At 30.1% G+C, this 20844-nt stretch overlaps 1 protein-coding gene and 1 long non-coding RNA gene across 4 annotated transcripts in view; one reads left to right on the top strand and one right to left on the bottom strand.

Moving 5' to 3' along the window:
- LOC147808594 (uncharacterized) overlaps positions 1-20844 on the top strand; it is a 120059-nt gene that overhangs the window by 13645 nt on the left and 85570 nt on the right. The window lies entirely within an intron of this gene.
- LOC147808597 (uncharacterized) lies at positions 4176-20747 on the bottom strand. The gene is made up of 2 exons (XR_015433627.1): positions 20559-20747; positions 4176-5993 (listed from the first exon to the last, which is right to left on the bottom strand). It is a non-coding gene; the product is annotated as an uncharacterized LOC147808597 (long non-coding RNA).

The following is a 20844-nucleotide window of genomic DNA, read 5'->3' as shown; positions in this document are numbered from 1 at the left end:
TCTTAAGTTAGTAAAGATAATACTAAGAAGGATCGAATTTTGGTCTCTCTCAGAGTTTCTTTATTGCTTGAATGGGACAAATTACCTCTTAAAATCATTCGTGCCGCCATCGGACAATGACGTAAGAGATTATCTTCAGTCATTGATAAAGATAGTGGTCGATTCGAATGACTTTTTTTCCCCATTTATAGTGTTTATATATATCATATTAATGTATTTATAATTTTCTATTTAATATCTGTGTAATATGATTCGATATTTTTTAACAGTATTTTGTAGTCACCCTGCCCAATATATAGAACTGATATAATCAATTTAGTATATTTTTAAAGGAAAAATAAGAAAAAAAAATAGTGCGGGGAGTCCCTCCGCGCGTAAGAAGTGAAACTTCGTAATGTGGAAATGAAAATAGGAAGGAGTAGAAATTGATTTTTAGTGAAATCATATTGTTTCTTTAAGACAAACTTTATTAACATTGCTTACAATTCACAATTGATCGCATCTTTTAATTATCATTTTCGAGTGGAGAAAGATTCACATCTATGACATTTACAATGGGATTATGATAACTAAAGTAAGATACGAAATGTTTGATTTCTATTTTTTCAATATTTCTTGCAAAAACTGCATCAATGGTAGTTCCCCCTCTGATTGTTGGATCATTCCTACCATTTATCATTTCCAATCCAAATTTGTCTTTAAGGAAGGTTAATAATGTTTCAACTTCAGGTAGCAAAAAATTCACATTAAAATCTCCTGCAAGGATCACAGGCCGCTCACAATAATCAATTTCTTCACCAGTAACGTCTGCCAGAGCTTGTGAACCTGCAGTGGATAGTGGCAATAAAGATTTCGCAATAAATAATTTAATATCCCTCATGGCTGCATTTGGTGAAATATAAATGGCAATTAGAAAAGAGAAAACCTAATTGATATTCACAAGAGGCGTACCTTGACATAACCTTAAATCCGTCGCATTGCCCGTGGGATTTTTTTCACTCATTTTTTACAATTGTTATCCACTAAGTTTGAAAATAAAAAATACTACCCTATTAAATTATATGTGTATCTAATCAAACAAAAATATTTATAGAAAAACAATACTTTTATTATTTTTATGCTAGTGAGAATCAAAACAATATGGAAATGAATGAAAGAAAACTAGATCCTACCACGTGATTTCCCGGCCAATAAAAATGTAGCGTTAAACGTTTAACGCAACCTTGTTGGAAGTCGCATAAGAAGTATAACTTCAAAAATGCAGATATTTAAAATGCAAGAGTTGGCACACTTAAGAAATAGGAAAATGGAATGCAATTAATGAAATTAAATTTTAAAGAATCCGATTAAAAACATTAAAATCTATTTTGTTGCCTGAGAAGAGAAGATCGAAGGCGATAACATCTTCAGATTGCATCAAGCAATCAATCTGTTTTTGCTGCTTTTTCAACCTATCCTCCTCAATAGTAAGCTATAAATCTTAACAATATTTTTTCCTCTCTTAAATTTACACTACGGCACTTAATATTCTTTACATCATTTTTTGTAAGTATTTTTAAAATATTCATTAAGTTTAGTGATTATGGAAAATTCTGTTTAGTAACTGTTTCATTTGCTGATTGTTGTTTTTTTCCCCATTGACAAATGTCTAATGTCTGGAACTTTGGTTTTACTATACAAACATCTAATTTTTAATCAAGTTTTTATATCACATATTTTATAATTGGCAGCCCTGAAAATACTGCACAAAGAAATTTCAATTCAAAGAAAATAAATTGCCATTTTATTCCAATTATCTTACGGCCAGGGTTTAAACCCGTTTTATTCCGACTTTTTACATTGCAGTGATACATTAAGTGGCATAATGAAAAAAATTTAATCATATAGATTAACTTAAGTCGCTATTTTCTACTGTTAGCCACCATTTTATTGAAAAACGTGGCATAATATATATTAATTTAAGTGGCTATTTTCTACTGTTAGCTACAATTCTATTCAATAAGTGGCATAATATATGAGTGGTTCTCACGAAATATTACAATTCACTGTCCCTTGCTCCAAGATCTAATACTATAATACTTGAAGAACTTTTTTTCTTAAAAGTTAATAAATTGCATTGCTGTTAGCATTTTAAAATGACTTTGCACTAGCATTGACTGTTTTGTATAGTTAAAAAAATTAATTGAACTTCAAAATGTCATTTTCCTGGCAAGTTCCAAACAATGTTTCCAATAATAACTAGTTTCAAAACTTCCCATAAATTTTTCAATATCTAATTTTTTTTTTTTATCTCAACCGGTGTAAGCATTTCTAGAATATACGCAGATGTTATTATTTGCAAAACCTTCGTTTAAAAAAATTTTTTTTTCAATAATTTTTTTGTACTAAAAAAATCTGTCATTTTCCTGGCTACTTTTATTTAGTGGTTTATAAATAAGATAGATAGAGCCAGCAATCAATATCTTACGTTAATAGATTTATTAGATATCCTCCTATATGAACATGCACGAATAATGAACCAATTTTCTGGTTCAAAATGTCTTTCAAAAACTTTTTCAAGATGAGTAGGTTTTTGTGTTGTCATTTTCCTGGCTTCTTGAAATCATTAATAATATAAACTACATAGATTTATCTGAATTATTTTAAGAAATTCTGTTGTTTTTTGCCGAATGTAAACGTCTTAAGCCAAAATATTAAATTAAAGTTATATGCTATAAAATGGCGAATTTGTCATTATCCTGGCTGTCATTTTCCTGGCTTATGAATACCAGGACATTGAAGTGTTACCAAAAATTTCTTTTAACTGCTAATACTGTAAGGAGGAAAAACAAATATTAACATAATACCAAGTTTACGTATGATTGCAATATGGTTGGATGTAATCGAAGTTGTTTATTTATTTAATGATTGATTATTATGCACAATTTTATCTTGTACATATCAATAACAAAAAAAAATTGATTCTTTCTACAGTGGATAAAAAGAATTAATTTAAGCAATTTATGGTCCATCTAACATAAAGACTTAAGTTGAGTTACTTACTATTAACTTAAAATGACTGTTTTTTAAACTAAACTAATATGTCATTTTCCTGGCATTCAAGATTTGGTGAATTTCTTTATTATTTTTTTACTCGAGCAAATCTCAATAAACTACACTGCTGTCTGTAAGATATTAATATATGTAACTAAAGAAGTATACAAAAAAATTTTAGATTATTTTGAAGACTTTAAATTTGAAGAAATGTTTTGGTCCGAATTGTCATGTTTAAAAAGAATCACCCATATATTAACTTAAGAGGCTATTTTCTGCTTACAAAATTTCTTTCTGTTACTTTTAGTATCAGATGTTCTAAAGAAAGATATACCTCTAAAATATTCATGTGTTGAGTGGAATTTTTCTCGGAAATAGTGTTTCTTTCTCTCTGAACAGAATCTTAAGAATAGTTGTTTTGTACGCTTTCTTTACGTTACATTTCGTTTTGTAGTGTGAAAACAATTACGAATGCCTTGTGCAGGTATGTTGAAGGTATATACCGTGGTCGGTGTTAGCCGGATGCGGAATTCGTATAGATCAACCATTGCTGGGATTCGAACCCGATTCACCTCATTGGTAGGCAAACGCTCTGATGCCACCACGATTGGTCATAGGGTTATTGGGATAATCTTTAAAAGGGTGTAAGGGGCATCACAGGGATTGAGATTTGCACAGCAAGCCATGGTCGGAAACGTCTTTGTTCTCGGCAAGGTGGTTTTGTTCACAAGAGCAATGAAAACAACAGACCTGCATCGAAACCTGCATCGAACGATTTTAATCGCGAAATGTACCCACAGATCTTATGAACTCAGCTTTGGTCTCTTTTTTTTCTTGAACCTGTCATTCTACTTTCACGCGACGTTTCCGACCATGAACTGTTATGCAATTCTGAGTCCCTGAGCTTTACCTCTTCTTAAAGTTTGTCCCAATAATCCTGGGACACCTTGTATTTAATAAGGGAATTGCAAAGCAAAAGGAAAACTGAAAACAAATTTGACAAAAATTGAATATAGATTGTCGCCATTCCTAATCCAGTATTAAAACGGAAACTTTTGACATTTTCTTTTTAGTTTGAAAGTATAAACATAAAAAAAAAATAAACATTTACAGCACATAAACAATTAATAATTTACGACACATTAAAAAATAAAATATTTTATTCTACAACATACATGAGTACTGTTTTATAATACTTCCAAGGAACATGTAAAACATAATTGAAAAAGTAAACATACAATATCAAGATAAACAAACAATATTAAAGTAATTTTATAGTAAGTTTTAAGCTAAAATCTTTGAATTATTTCTGTCTCGTAGAGGTAGAATGGTTTCAAAAAACTGTTTTTTTTTGTTTTTATATTTAGAGAGGTAGTAAAGTATCAAATATTTATGTTTCATGAATGTTTTATAGTATTCAGAGAGGTATTGAAGTATCAAATAACTAGTTTTCTTGAACATTTTTTGTTCTATAATATTTAGAGAGGCAGCGAAGTATCAAATAATAACGTTTTTTTTATTGTTTTTTGTTTTTATATTACTTAGAGCTGTAGTGAAGTATCAAATAACTATGTTTTTCCAAGCTCTTCCGCACGAGAATTAAAAAAGTTAAGCTATAAGTGCTTTATACTTGAAACAAAGCTATAATATTAAACATTATATGCGATCTCTCCATAAGGAAATATTGGGATATTAGAATGCAGCAATTAACTTATCTGTATTAAAAATTATTAAATGCAGTTAAAATCGCCAATTCGGCAATTTTCCCACCTAGAGGGAAGCATTCAAAATCAATGAATAATTCCCAATTTTTGCAAAATTTTATTAAGCCAGATTTTGCATCGTTTGTGTCAGTTTTTAAATGTTAAAATAATTAGATCACAAACGCTTTTTCTTTGCAAAATTGTGGTTTATCTTCATGTATATTTTTACACCATTTTCTGAATTAGCACCGAGGGCGCTGGTTAAGGGTAGACTTAACCGCCATCTGTTGCAAAGTTATGAAGATTGCTTTTGTAATTGAAAAAAATTTCGAATGCTGTGAAGTATTTTATCAGTTTGAATAAAAAAAAGTGATTCAAACCAGTTTGAATAAAATGTTAAAATAAAATTTTTACTACCATTTTCAACAATTAAGAAAAACTACCATCTTAAATATGGAGAAGTTGATAGATCTCCAAAAAAACTTATATTGTGGAAATGTTCGCAAGAAATTAAATGACGCGAATGAATTAATAAGTTGATATTAGTAATAATCCGTTTAATTAATAATAATAATGATCCGACTAAAATTAAAATTTTATTTAATGTTATAATTACTTTCATGTTTCTAAATTATTGCTGAATATCCGTTTGTATTAAAATATAAAGTTAGAAGAATGTAAGCTCTCATTAAAATAGTAAAGCTTATTAGCAATAATTATAAATTGTATTTAGTTTGAAAATTTTTTACTCAGTAATATATATATATAAATATATAAATGAAACTTTTTTCTTCTTAACTTTCTTCGTGTTTTCTTGTATTTATTTATTTTGTTATATATAAATGTATCTTCTAGTTCCTTTATGTGTTCTAGTTCTTATATATGTCTGCTTGTTCCCTTATTGTTATTCTGATGTCCTCCAGAGCTAGACCACGAATTATGAGGCCTGTTTTGATTTATCTGTCCTTTCATTCCTTAGGATCCCTTATTGCCTTGATCCCACGCTGGGATGCCAACTGGGGGTGACTGGTCAGATCCTTTATTGTTACTTTGGGTTGGAAGTCGCATAATGTTTGACCCATCTATGCCAATACCTGAACCTCGATGAAGATTTGAGTTACGGTCATAGTGAGAAGCTGTATCACCGCAATTAACGTTGAATCACCATTCGCAAACAAATGTTTCCTGGTTGATTATCGCGCCAACAGGACATAGGAAAGAATTTTGCCTTTCTCCAGCTTGACATACATGAAAGACCTGAAAAATAAAAATATTAAAATGTTAGAAGCTCATACGGAGGGAAGTGAGAACTTAAATTCTTCTTTTTTTTCAATGAATTATTCTGTATTAATTTAAAATAAAATAAATCTTTTTATTGTTAAGTGCAGAAATCCTTTTTTACTGTCTCATTATGAAGATTAAAGTTTGACATTTCATAGCAACTTTAATATATGTCTGTCATTCCCCTAACTGTTAGCATTAGTATGACAATCACAATTAAAAAAATTGCAATTTTTCTAACTTCTGAAATATTGAAAGTCTTAATAGATAACATGAGAATTTAAAGCGTGGCACACGAAAAAAATCTTACGAATTTTGTAGAGGGATTCCACCCAACAATTAGTCTGGCGATCCAAAAATTATTTTGTTTGCCCTTCAGATAGAACTAAAAATAACAACTCCCCACTTGCTTACGTAGTAAAAAAAAATTGAGGATTCAAATAAACAAGAGCATATTAATGTAATTTGCATCAAAAAATAATAATTGTAAAACGGTTAATAAGATCAGAAACCGATTTAAATAACTTTATTTTAAAATGTAACGTAGAATTACGCTATTCTATCAATAATTATAATAATGGCATGATGCTATTACTCGCAGCTAAACCATAATACTTAAAATATACCATTATCAAATAATTTTCTCCGGTATATATCGTTTTCAAGGGGCCGTTCGAAAGTATCAGTATTTAAACGGCTTAGTATTGGTTCTGTTTAAATCATCACGACATATAACATTATAATATTTTATATTTATATTGGCATATTTGGTACTTATTACATAACCCTTCGACATTTAAGTTTTGTAAAAAATATATTTGTCAGTGACAGCCAACTATAGCCGAAATTTAAAAAAAAAATTGAATTCATATTAGAACTTGATAGGAATTTTGAAGAATGGCCATTTCTCTATATAACCGTTAAGTTACTATTAAAATATTTAGAAGTGGAAGAACAAAGTTCTTTTGTTCTCTTTCATTTAAATAATAATAAACTATATTTGTTAAAACAGGAAAAATATTTTCTGAAACCACGGAAAACCCATTGTAGGATACTTATCAAAACTGCACCAATTAGTATAATACCAGTAGTACATATTACCGTCAGGGATACATATAAGTTAAGCATCATCTGTGAATGGTGATTTTCAACGGCTCACCTAAGCAAAATTTTTTATTAACTTTGCTTTTTAGCGCATTGCTTATATTATTTTATTTCAATTAATACACATTATCAATATTAATGAAGCATTAGTGTCAGTAATAATATATCAATTTAAAATCAATAAGTATCTTTTCTCCAATATTTTTGTTATAATTTTGAGCAGTTTCTTACGTTAATTAACAAATAACCAACATTAATTAAGCATCATTGTCGTCATTGATAATATGACGATTTCTTACGCTTTTAGACAAATAAATAGATTAACTCCATTACTTTTGCTTTCTAGTACAAAGCTTATTTCTTTTATTTCAATATGCATATATGTATATTATTTAAATTAATTAAGCATTATTGGCATCAATAATAATGTGGCGATTTTTTACGTCTCACCTAAACAAATAAATACAACATTCCCATTATTTTGCTTTTAAATGCATAAATACTTTTTTTCTATTTAATTACCGTTGATTTCGAATTAAAATTTTTTTGGAAAAATGCTTTAAAAGAAATATAAATCTTACTATATATAAAATTCTAATGATGGTGTCGCAGTTTTCCATTGTTGTCGGTGCATTTTTATTGGCCAGAAAATCTCGTGGTGTGATCCAGTTTTTCCTCATTCGTCTCCTTATTGTTTTGGTTATAGTCAGCATAAAATTAATAAAAGTCATGCTTTTCTATAAATGTTTTTGAATCCCTAACTTAAAGTTATTTTCCTGTACTGCTATTATTACGCTTTTAATTCAAGAGTTTAAAACTAAGAGAATTGCTGTTTTTTTATTAGTATTATAATGTAAATCTGCCTTACATTTTAAGATAAAGTTATTTAGAAAGGTGGTCTAACAATTATTAATTTTGAGCAAATAACATTAATATACTGTTATAAATTACAGTTAAAGAGATCTGTTAAATGATTTAGAGCTTAAGGATCAGCTTCATGCACAATGAGATGCAGGCAAAAAAGAAAAGTATTTAATATATTCTACCGTTTGGTAAGTGAAAATTTTAAATTAAGGATGTGAACTCATCAAATTTGTTTCAACAATATAACGTTATAACAACATAAATGTTATTTAAAAAAATGATTACTTAGAAAAATCACTTCTGTTTACCAATAGATCTAAATAACTAATATATATAATTCTCTTACGTGGCTCCCAAATTTTGGCTGTATTTCTTTTCCGCCGGTGGGAACGTTTGCTTTGTTTTGCTTACGCTACTATTTCTGTTACACGGCGAATCGACCCATTATTGCCGCTAAAAATGTCACATGCCAAATCTATCTAAGGTGACTCAACATATAGCGCTTTTAAAAACGGAAACTGAAATAACCAGAGAGCATCAGCTGCGGCAATCTCATACTATTAAGCTAGGCAGAAGTGAGTAGTCTTTGTCGATAGATCTCTATTTTAGTATTTTGTCGAAAGCGCTTTTTTTTCACGAATTTATACATTACGAATTTATTTGACGATTTTTGATTTACATCACGAATTATACTATAGCACATTTCTAATAGGTTTAACGAATTACATTTATTTGAATTCAAATTTATTTTAATGACTTAGTATTTACTAAAAAGATGTAATTTTTTTATATGGATTTGAATGATTGTTTTGAATTCTTAGAATTGGGTATAATATAGCCTACGTCACAGGTTGTGTTGTTCCTACTAAATTTAACCCATGAACGGCATTTTCTGCGAGCCTAACTTCAAGCCAAAAATAAACAAACGAACTGTTCGATCGTTTAAATAGCTGCTCGCCAGATTTTATTGCATTATAAAGAAAAGTTATTGAAACTAAATACAACTAAATAAACAACAACAACTAAAACAAATAACAACAACTACTAATAACAATAACTAAATAAACAACAACTAAATTCCATTCGTTTAGCATTGTGTCATATGTTGTTCCTACTAAATCGAAGAAGTTGTGTTTTTTTCATATTATACCCAATTGTGTGCATTTGCAATGTACCTAAGTTAGTAGCGAGCGAAGCGATCTTGGTACGCGAAGCAAACCATATAAGATTGCGTAGAAATTTTCGGGGGTTGGCGAGCGTTAGCGAGCAGGGGGCGCAGCCCACTAGTAAAATAAAAAAATGCATCGTATCAGATAAATTTAAAGGTATAAATTTGATGACGTAACTCTTGCGTGTTACCACATCATGTTGCTCATTGAATTTATCTGACATAGCGAATATAAAATAATTCCATATTTAAATTCGTGCAATTAACTATTTTTTTATCAAATGGAGTTATAAGCTAGATATTGTCACTGCTGTTATTCTTAAAATATGTGACGAAACTGAATTGTTTATAGTTAAATTTAAGACAATGACTAACGTTTAACCAATCAGAAAATTTCATTTAGTTTTTCGCATATCCCGTTCGAACGGTTTGTCGCAGAATGCTATAATATCGACAGTGACCTTCCTCGTGCTTCAAACTATCTGTGTGCTAAGTTTCGTCGATTTCATTTAGATGATTTAGGAGTCTGTAAAGGATACACAAACACACAGAAAGGAATTCATTTATATTGATTATATAGATTTACATAGATTAGGCAGTGGTAAATAAAATAAGGCAAAGAATTATTAGTCACACCTTCTAATAAACTGGTAATAAAATAATTCGGATGGGTGTGTGTTCTTTTTTCTTCCTGAAAGTGGCACTTACGCGGTTCTTCCACTAAGAATAGATAAAAATTTTTTTTATTTTACTTAAGATTATATGTTGTAATTTATGTTGCTTAATGTTATATGTTGGTGGCCTTACGTTATTGAAGAAAGAAGATCTTTTTGTTTGTAATTCATAGCAATGGAATAAAGATAAAATATATTTAGAATCTCTTGGCATGATGCTATTACTCGTGACCGATTCATGATAGTTAAAATTTATCACTATTAAGTGATTTTCTCGGTTACATATCCTTTTCGAGGGGCGTAAAACACTTAATTTCCTAAGTATAGGTAATAAAACTGATTGGTGCAGTTTTAATAATCACCAAATATATCAATATATTTTGTACCTATATAAGTATATTTGGTACTTATTTCATAACCCTTCAACATTTGAGTTTATACGTATTCGTCAGTGGCCGCCAACTAAAGACGCATTAATTAAAGAAAACAACAACAAAACAGAACTTTATAATGCTTTTGGAGCATGACCATTTCTCTATCTGACCTTTAATTTACTGTTAAAATTATTAAAAGTACTGATGGAAAAAAGTTATTAGAATTCTAATTCATTAAAATATATAATAATAATTCATATATATACACTATCTTAGCTACCACTGGAAAAAAGTATATTCTGAAACTAAGGAAAACTCGAGAATTCTTATCAAAACTAAATCGCCAATTACCAAAATACCAGTAGTACATATTTCCGTCAGGGATACATATGCATATCTGCCAACTTTTAATCCCTTCCATTATCATTTTTCCCAGTGGTATTAAAATGAAATTAAAACTTCAATTTTAAGCAAACAAATACGTTGTATTTGAGAAAACTTAAGTTGACAACCATGATAGTAACGCATATTAATATATGTGCTTAATTTTTGTAAAATAGTGTTGATCAAAATCATTTAAAAATTAAGTTTATAAAAGAAAAAATAGAATATATGGGTCATTCTCACGAAAACTGTCATTTTTCAGTTCATAAAATCCCAAAAAAGTAAAGTGAATAAAAAGCTCTGAAACTTTTTATATTAATAGAAATATGTAATGGCATTATAAAGAAAGTATATATCCTATAAATTATACTTAATATTTAAATTAATTAATTTTTTAAATAATTAATTTATAATTAATTAATTTATAATAATTAATTAATTAATTTAATAAATAAATTAATTAATTTAATAAATTAATTTATTAATTGTTTAATTTATTTTTAAAATTAATTAATAAGTAAATTAATTATTTCCACTATTTAAAAAGTGAGGGAATGACACTAATAGTGAGAGAATGATATTTTATTTTAATACATGTTTTTATCTAAGTTACATCTACCTAAAGTTTGAAAATGATAACATACTAAGTATATCTAATATTTATTATAATTTAGTCTTATATATTTAATAGTTTTTACAGGTTTGGGAAATAAAATTGGCTGGCGCGATTGAACAAAAAAAAATTTGATAATATACTCATCTTGAATCATTCCCTCACTTCAGCGTCATTCCCTCACTTTATACACTAGGGAGGGAATGACGAATTCAATGAAATTTAAAAATAACAGTTAGGCCTAATTAATTTCGGAAGTCAATCACATACAATCATATTCATACAAGAAAGCAACATATAATTATCCACTTTCTCGATGAAGTTGTATTTTATTTTACTCTAAGAAATGACATGAGGGAATGACAAATGTAAAAAATTTTACCTGGTTTGATTCATTCAAATTTATTCCACAGCAAAGCTTCTTTAAGTTGAAAATGGAAACATACTGCAATTTTGTTCTATGATGCCAGTTGTTAATTTCTGAAGTTTTTATTAAAATATTTTTATTCTAAGAAGATTGCAGGTGATAAGAACATTGTTGTGAGGGAATGACGCGAAACACTGGGGACAAAGTTTAAAATAGTGCTGTGTTAATATTTTTATCAGAAATTAAATATAAAATTGATTTTCTGAATTCTATATTTCAGTATTCTGAAATAAAAAACACGAATTTGTAAAAAATTTTTTTTTATTTCAGAAACAATTTTTTCCTTTTTTTAAATCAGCAGTGGGGATAAGTGAGGGAATGACATATTGGTATATTTTAATTACCTAAAATAAATAAAAATTGATAATTTTATTTTTATTCTTTTGTTAGCTTGCATTCCGAAGGACACTTTCCCTGAATTTTTTTTTTTTTCGTAAGCTGTAAAACAAACGTAAAATATACTGGGGACATGAAAATGACTGTTTTTGTGAGAATGACCCATATATACTACCACTTTAAATATGAAAATAAAATCTTCCGGAAAATCCGGAAGAGTTGGCAGGTATGCATATGAATTAAGCGTCATCTGTGAATGGCGATAACTTAATATTTTCTTAAGTGAATTTCCCATTAATCTTTCTTCCATGGGTATGGGTATTTAGCACATAGCTTATTTTATATTAATTGAGCATTAATGTCAGTGATAATATGCAGATTTTTTACTGTTACCCAAAGAGCTTTTCTCCTTATTTTCGCTAGTTTTTTTAAAATTTCAATTAATATACACTGGTTATCATAAATTAAGGAAAAATCACAAAAATAGCGATAACTCTTTCAAAAGTAAGCCAAACCGTACAAAATTTGCATATGTTGTCCACTAAGAGTAGCTGAGTAAAATTGCAATATGCAAATTAGTGGCGCTGCACTCGGCTTACGTCATCTGCCTGGAGCATAAAAGTCCAAGTTTGAGAGAAAGCACACAAATTTTACTGTGATTGCGACATTGAAAATCTGAGATAGCCAATTCGTAATAATGACCTCTAGGCATCATTTGCCTGAAGAACTACGATGGAGAGCCATCGGGAGACTAGAGGCAGGGCAGAGTCAATCAGAAGTGGCCAGATGGCTAAATGTGAGTCCATCTGTGGTTCATAGACTTTGGAGGCAATTTCAAACCACAGATTCGGCATCTAGGAGGTTCAGTCAAGGACGGCCAACTGTTACGACCAGTGCCGATGACCGATATTTGACATTAAGTGCACGCAGGAATAGAACCGCTACTCCGACACATCTTAGATCCTCTCTTGCTGCAGCCACCGGAAGGTTGGTGTCAACGTCAACCGTGCGCAGAAGGCTCCACGAAGGTGGTCTGTATGCGAGACGACCAGCCATTTGCGTGCCGCTCACATCACGCCATAGGAGAGACCGTTTGCAGTGGGCCCGACAACATGTCCACTGGACGTCAGATCAATGGAGGCCTGTTCTCTTTACGGATGAGTCCAGGTTTAGTCTAGAAAGTGACAGTAGACGTTATTTGATATGGAGAGAACCTGGGACCCGTTATCATCCATCAAACATCCGTGAAAGAGATGCATACGGAAGAGGCAGTGTCTGTGTTTGGGGAGGCATATCCTTAGGAGGGCGCACGTACCTCCATGTCTTTCCAAGGGGAACCGTGAATGCTCAGGTTTATCGAGACAACATCCTTGATGCTTATGTGCGCCCATATGCCGGGGCAATTGGTGATTGCTTCCTGTTACAGGACGATAATGCAAGACCACACAGAGCTCGCATTGTTGATGATTATCTTCAACAGGAAACAATTACTCGCATGGAGTGGCCAGCTCGATCCCCGGACTTGAATCCTATCGAGCACGTTTGGGATGCTCTAGGGAGGCGTGTATCTGCCATCAATCCGCCCCCTCAGACCCTTGCCACGCTTGCAACTGCTTTACAAGAGCAATGGCTCTCACTTCCTATTGAACTGATAGACCGCATAATTGAAAGCATCACACATCGCTGTTTGTGCTGTATTGCTTCTAGAGGCAATCATATTCCATATTAAAGGTACTTTTTCTATTGCAAACCGATACTTCCAATTTGTTTATTTTATACATGTGCTAATTTCTATACTACTATTAATGTCTGATAATTTCTTTTTATGTTGTTTAATACCTTACTATGTGTTGTATATTGTGGGTAAGTTTCATAAAATTCCATGTGTAATTTCTTGAGTTATCGCGATTTTTGTGAATTTTCCTTAATTTATGATAACCAGTGTATATTACCAACATTAATTAAGCATCATTGTCGTCAATGATAATAAGACGACTTCTAACGGTTCTTCTAGACCAGTGTTTCCCAAAGTGTGGTACGCGTACCCCCAGGGGTACGGGAACAGTTTAGAAGGGGTACGCGTTGTTATGCGAAATATCTTGCAACATATGAAAATTTCAAAATATTTTATTTAAAAGCAGAACAAGCCATGAAAATTTACGATTAAGTATTTTTCTATTGGCTATTTTTTGCAGAGTTAACAGTTAATAATTAGTGCTGTCAACAGCCAGTTGTGATTTTGAACTTTCGTGCATTTTTTATAGTAAAAAATACATCCATTTTTTTATTAGGGGTACGCAGTGTTACGAAAAATTTAGAAAGGGTACACAAAACTCATAAGTTAGGGAAACACTGTTCTAGACAAATAAATACCTTTACTCCATTTCTTTTTCTTTCTAGTACATAGATTATTTCTTTTACTTCAATATGCATATATTACCTTAATTAATTAAACATCATTGGCGTAATTAAGCCTCATTGGCGTCGAGTTTTTATGCTTATCCTAAGCGAATTAGTACCACTTACCTATTAGTTTTAGCTTTTGAATAAATAAATATTCTTTTTCTTTTTCATTCTTTTTCATTGATGTCAAATAAGTACATTTTTTAGAAACACTTTTAAAAGAATTAATATAAATAAAATAAAATAGCGTAGCATCAGACAAAGTATAAATTTGATGACGTAAATAACGCGTGCTACTTCGTAATGTTCATTGAATTCATTTGACACAGCGAATATAAAATAATGAAATATTTAAATACGTGCAATTGGGTATAATATAAAAAAAACACAACTACTTCCACTTAGTAGGAATAACATTTACCATGACGCAATGCTAAATTCTATGCCACTATCCACATAAATGCCACTATCCACATAAATCAATTATTAATCAAAAATCGAATATCAATTACTTTTCTTTATAATGCAATAAAATCTGGCGAGCAGCTATTTAAACGATCAAACACTTTGCTTATTTGTGGCTTGAAGTTAGGCTCGCAGAAAATGCCGTTCATGGGTTAAATTTAGTAGGAATAACACAACCTGTGACGTAGGCTATAGTATACCCAATTAACTATTTTTTGTTCAAACAGAGCTATATGCTAGCAATATCACTGATGTTATCTCTAAAATATGTGAAAATTGAATCGCTAAATTTAAAACAATGGCTAACGCTTAACCATTCAGAAAATTCCATTCCGTTTTTCGCTCATCCTGCAAGAACAATTTGCAGCAGAATGTTCTAATGTTGACAGTGACCTTTCTCGTGCTTAAAACTATCTGTATGGCAAATTTCATCGCTTTCTATCGGATGGTTAAGGAGTCTATAAAGGACATACACACAGACACACATTCATTTTTATATATATAGGTAAGAAATGCATACTGTATTTTTGCAAAAGATCGACCACTTTTTTTCACTTGAAAATGGCTGAATTTTTCTTTTAATGGTTGAGTACGTCAAGCCTTGAACTCATATTTATTGAAAGCCAATAATAAATTTATATTTTTTTTAAGAAATAACAATCTATGTTTTACATTAGACTAAATGTATACAGTAATTTTCGAGCAATAAAATTGTTTTTCTTATGTTTGTTTACAAATTATTGAATTTTCGATTATTAGATTAAAAGTCGAGACCTGAATGTGTACTTAATCGAAATCGATTAAAAATTTAAATTATTTTAAAATAACAATGCGTGTTATACATTATTAAACCGATTGCGTACTGTAATTTTCGGGTTATAAATCGCCATATAAAGCTAATTTTCAAATTAGTTAATTTTTCGGGCTATAAGTCAGCTTATTTTACATGCAATAAGTCGACCGTCTATGTTCATTTTTAAATTGGTAAATTTTTCGCTTGCTGGGTATACAAGTCAAGTTCTAACTCCCACTAATTGAAAAACAATTATAAATTTCGTTATTTTTTTATAACAAAAATGTGTCTTATCATTATTAAATTTAGGAAACAGCATATTTTCTGAGTTGTAAGTCGACTTACACTGTTCATTTTCAAATTGGAAAAGTTTTCGCTTATTGGCTGTGTAAGTCGTGTATTGAACTCACACTTGTTGAAAAACAATTATAAATTTTGCAGTTTTTTGTAAATAAAAATGCTTTTTATTCATTATTAAGCAAATTGAATATCGTACTTTTCGAGATATAAGCCGACTTGCTATGTTTATATTGAAATAGGTGAATGTTTTGTTGAAAGTGAATTTTTGAAATGAAGGTGAATTTTTTTTCAAATAAAAATGGGCCTTATACATTATTAAATTTAGTACATACCGCCTTTTTCGGGTTGTAAGTCAACTTGCTATGTTCATTTTCAAAATAATGAATTTTTCGCTCATTGGTAGCATAAGCCGAATACTGAACTTACACTTGTTGAACACTGATTATAAAATTCAGTGTTCAAATACTATAATTTTGTTTTGTAATAGTTAGGAGACTCTGCCCTTTGCTGGACATTGGTCAGCATAATAATAACAATGACATAAACGATAATTGACTATATGTAACGTAACATTTTATTTTATTTTTTATAACCAACGTTGAGCAGCTGACCCGATTCTGAGTTTACAACTATAAATGTTCGTAGCCTTGTAATTTGAACGCCGCCGAGAAGACAAGGGAACTCATGGATAAAGCATTGGGATAGACTGTAACTAACCCGCATTTGCGTTACAGGGAGAGGAAAACCATACTAATCTTCTACGTTTAGCCCAGTGGTAAAGGGGCTAATTATACAGAATAATAAAATTTACACTTAAGAATACAGTACGTATAACACAATAGGAACAACAGGGTTCCCACGGTCCTTGAGAATTTTAAAAAGTGGTAATAAAAATAAAAGAAATTTTGACATTTTTATTTCTGTGTAGCCACCACTAAAAGATGTTTTCAAAAAAATATATATATATTCACGAAAATTTCAACACTTGACGATGAAAAAGCATATTAAAACAAAAAAATATATTGTAGCTCCACCCTAAATTTACTACCACTTTTTAAATTTTTCAAGGACCGCGGGAACCCTGAACAAATAAATGCGAAGTATAGTCAATGATTATAGATGCAGGGTTGCCAACTGCTACATCTTTCTCAAAATACTTTGTTGAGTGGTAGCAATTAAAAAGAAAAACTTTCAGAATTTTCTGTAATTTTGCCAATTTTTGGTAAGTCTCACCTATTGCAGGAAAGCGAATCGTTTCATATAATCTTTTGAGTCATTTTCATGTAGTAGTGTAAAAATTAACACAAAATCAAATGTTGTAACCTGAAAATAATGCATTAAAGGATATGCTTAGCTACCACTCGTATAAATTTTCCCAAAAAGCGATGAAAGTTTTCAGACCTGTAGATCTTACCGAATTAAGCATTAAATACAGAGTACCTAAGCAGCACGGCTATTTTCTCTAAATTGATTAGGATAATGAAGGGAGAAGGGGGTAAGAAATTTTGAAGTAAACTTAAAATGGATTAATCTTATAATTTATACATATGTGAGGGAGAACTGTAGATGCATTACGATTACCTTACATAATTTACCTTACAAAGTTTGAAACGGTTTTTATCTTTCGTCAATTTTTTTTAATATTTTCAAAAATTTCTATTTAAATTTTGAGATTTATAAATGTCATAATCTAATATTTACTTTTTTTTGTTACTCTCGATGTCAGCTCGTCCTTGATCAGACAAACTAATAAAAAAAGAGATAAATAAAAAAAAATTCTAGTGAGATATAAATAATATTCAAAGGCTGCCAATTACTACGCTTTTTTAGCAAATTATTTTATGGAGTGGTAGGCAATTTAGAATTAATGGGTACATAATTTTTAGTAATTCTGGAATGCCAACTGCTTCGCTTTCTGCAAAAGAATCAATAAATCGGCAGTCAATTAAATAATAAAACTTATAGAATAGGAATAATTTGCCCCACTCCTTAAAAGTGTCCCCGCGAGGTAATCGCTATAAAGATTTGTTTCCTACGGCATTGTGAGTTTTGGATTTATAGTGGTGACAAAAATAATTAAATATGAAACTAAAAATAACTTAAATTTATTTACCACTAAAAAATATTTTTTTACAAAGCGGTGCAAGTTGGCGACTCTGGTAATTTCGTTAACATTTTAAAAGCCTTGTCACGAGTTGAAGATAACAAAACAGCATTTTATATAAGTTTTTGAATAATTTACAAGTAGTGGTTTATAAAAATTACTTAAAATCAAATTAATGAAGGAATAAACATTGAAGGATACACTTAACTCCCTCTAGAAGAAATTTTTCCAAAACGCGTAAAAAGTAGATAGGGCATAATGTTTAGATTCAAAGTCATTTTAGTGCAAAAAAAAAACAAAATTTAGAAAAATCATTAAAGAGAGCTCTGATTTTAAGTAACTTTCGAAAAAATTAGAATTTCGGAAATACTTGCTACATTCATGAAAAAAAAATCTTTTTTATAGTAGTAGTTTAAAAAAATAATCTTTCTGAAGTAGTGGTTTAAGAAATGATTTTAAATCAAATTAATAAAAGAATAAAACATTGAAGGATAAACTTAGCACCCACTAGAAGAAACTTTTACAAAACGCGTAAAAAGTAGATAGGGCGGAATGTTGAGAATCACAGTCATTTTAATGCAAAAAGGAAAAAAAAGTTAGAAAAATCAGTAAATTGAGCTCTGATTTCAAATAACTTTCGAAAGAATTAGAATTTCAGAAATACTTGCTACATTCATGAAAAAAAAAAAATATTTCTTTTATAGTAGTAGTTTAAAAAATAATCTTTCTTAAGTAGTGATTTAAGAAATGATTTTAGATCAAACTAATGAACGATTAAAACATTGAAGGATAAACTTAGCTCCTACTAGAAGAAACTTGTTCAAAACGCATAAAAAGTAGATACGGCAGAATGTTTAGAATCACAGTCATTTGATGCAAAAAAAAAGTTAGAAAAATAATCATTAAAGAGCGCACTGGATTTAAATAACTTTCGAAAAAATTAGTATTTCGGAAATACTTGCTACATTCACGAAAAAAAAAATTTCTCTTTCAGCACTCCAAATATGTATTTCTATTGTATTCATTTCTGTGAGCTGCAAAGTGCCCCGTAGATTTTTTTTTTACTCGAATTAGACATAGAACTAGAATTTTTTTTACCACAATTTTAAAAATTACTAGTTCTCGAATAATTCGAAGTTATCGAATGTTAAATGTTTTTTTCATAGTACTTATCGTACACTTTTCTTCGCACCTCCAGAATTTAAGGTTATCTTGAATAGTCTGAATTGGGAAAAAAGCTTACAAAAAGATAACTTTTTAAATTTAACTTTCAAAACTATTGTTTTCTATTAACTTAAAGATTAGTTAAATCAGCCTCCCTCACTCGATTCTAGAATTTTCATAAAGTGTACTGACATAATTGAAATTAAGTTAAACGTACAAAATATATCCAAAAATTTAAAATATTTGTTTTTATTTTTTATTTATTTTGGCACCCTAAATATAATAATATAATATATGTTATATACATGCATATATAAAACAAGCATATATATACATGCATACATATACGTGCATAAATATAACATATACGAAATTATTAATGACCCATCAAGGGGAAATCGGAGTTCAAAGGTCACAAGCTGATCATAGATTGCTAAAAGTCTTTACTCCTTCCTACCCTTTGTACTTTATTCTGCACGCTTTCATATTCTGTATTTCTAAGTTTTGGGAATCGAAACAAACTATACACTGACTTCAACTGCTGTGCTTTCAGCAAAAGATTATATCGAATAGTTGCGAATCAATATCTAAAACATACTGCTTTTATTTCTGTCACTACTTTAAAAGGCTCATTAACAGATAATTCAAGATGATGGTTGATGAAGAGGACCTGTGCTACTCGTTTTTATCCTCTGTGCTTTGAGTTGAATTCAGAGATTGCGTGAGGTAATAGTAATAATTTACAAAAATAGCAAAGCTATGGAACGGGGCACCTAGGCCGAAAAGCAGCCCCTTTCCTATTCGTGATGAATTTGTTTTAAACTTTTTCTTTAATTTTTTTTTAACGCTGTGTGTGTTTGATGAATAAGTAGTTCGAGCACTTTGTTCGAAAAAGATTAAGTTAATTGGAATTGATAATAAGCAGCTTGCTCGAGGATATATTAAATATTCAAAAGTTAAAAAAAAACGGTAGAGAGTTTTAAATTAAAATTTGCAGATTTTCGAATAATTTTGCCTGCCTCCTTTTTAAAAGGCTCAACACGACTTAACTGTAACAAAATGGCGTATCACAAAAGCCTATAATTTATTTAGTAGTTGGGAGAAATAAGTCCATAGATCGAATTTACTAAATCAAGAATCTCATACATTAAATTACTACCCCCCGAAAATATTTATCCGTTATTCAAAGTAAATTGATATCTCTGCATTTTGAGCCATGTTCAATGTCTCAAACACGCTTCTTTAACCTATGTCCATTTTCTTAAACACGCGTTTTATGCTAAAAATATAAAGTTTCCCGACTTACATCAAATTAATTGATTACTACTTACAGAAGAACTTACTTGGTAGTTTTGAATGAATACTTACCTCTCTGAAAGACAAACTTTTTGGCGTTATTTTTCATAGCTTAGGTAGGAAGAAGAAAATGTTTTTCTCTCTTTTTTTTTTGCGACAGAAAAAAAAATGGAATTTCTACGGGGTGTTCATGAATTACCCAAGGGACACATAAAAAAGCAGCTTAATCTACAGAACCATGAGGAAAAACAATTTTTTTATCTGATTATATGAATAGATTAATTTATATTTCCATTGATATTCACTTTTTATCGCATTTCAACTTGCTTTATGATCTTATGAGCCACACTAAATATTA

Source organism: Parasteatoda tepidariorum, chromosome 5, assembly GCF_982258835.1.
Source record: "Parasteatoda tepidariorum strain Cologne lab strain chromosome 5, Ptep-v5.0, whole genome shotgun sequence".
Lineage (NCBI taxonomy): Eukaryota > Metazoa > Arthropoda > Arachnida > Araneae > Theridiidae > Parasteatoda > Parasteatoda tepidariorum.
This window is presented reverse-complemented; position numbering and strand designations above follow the sequence as displayed.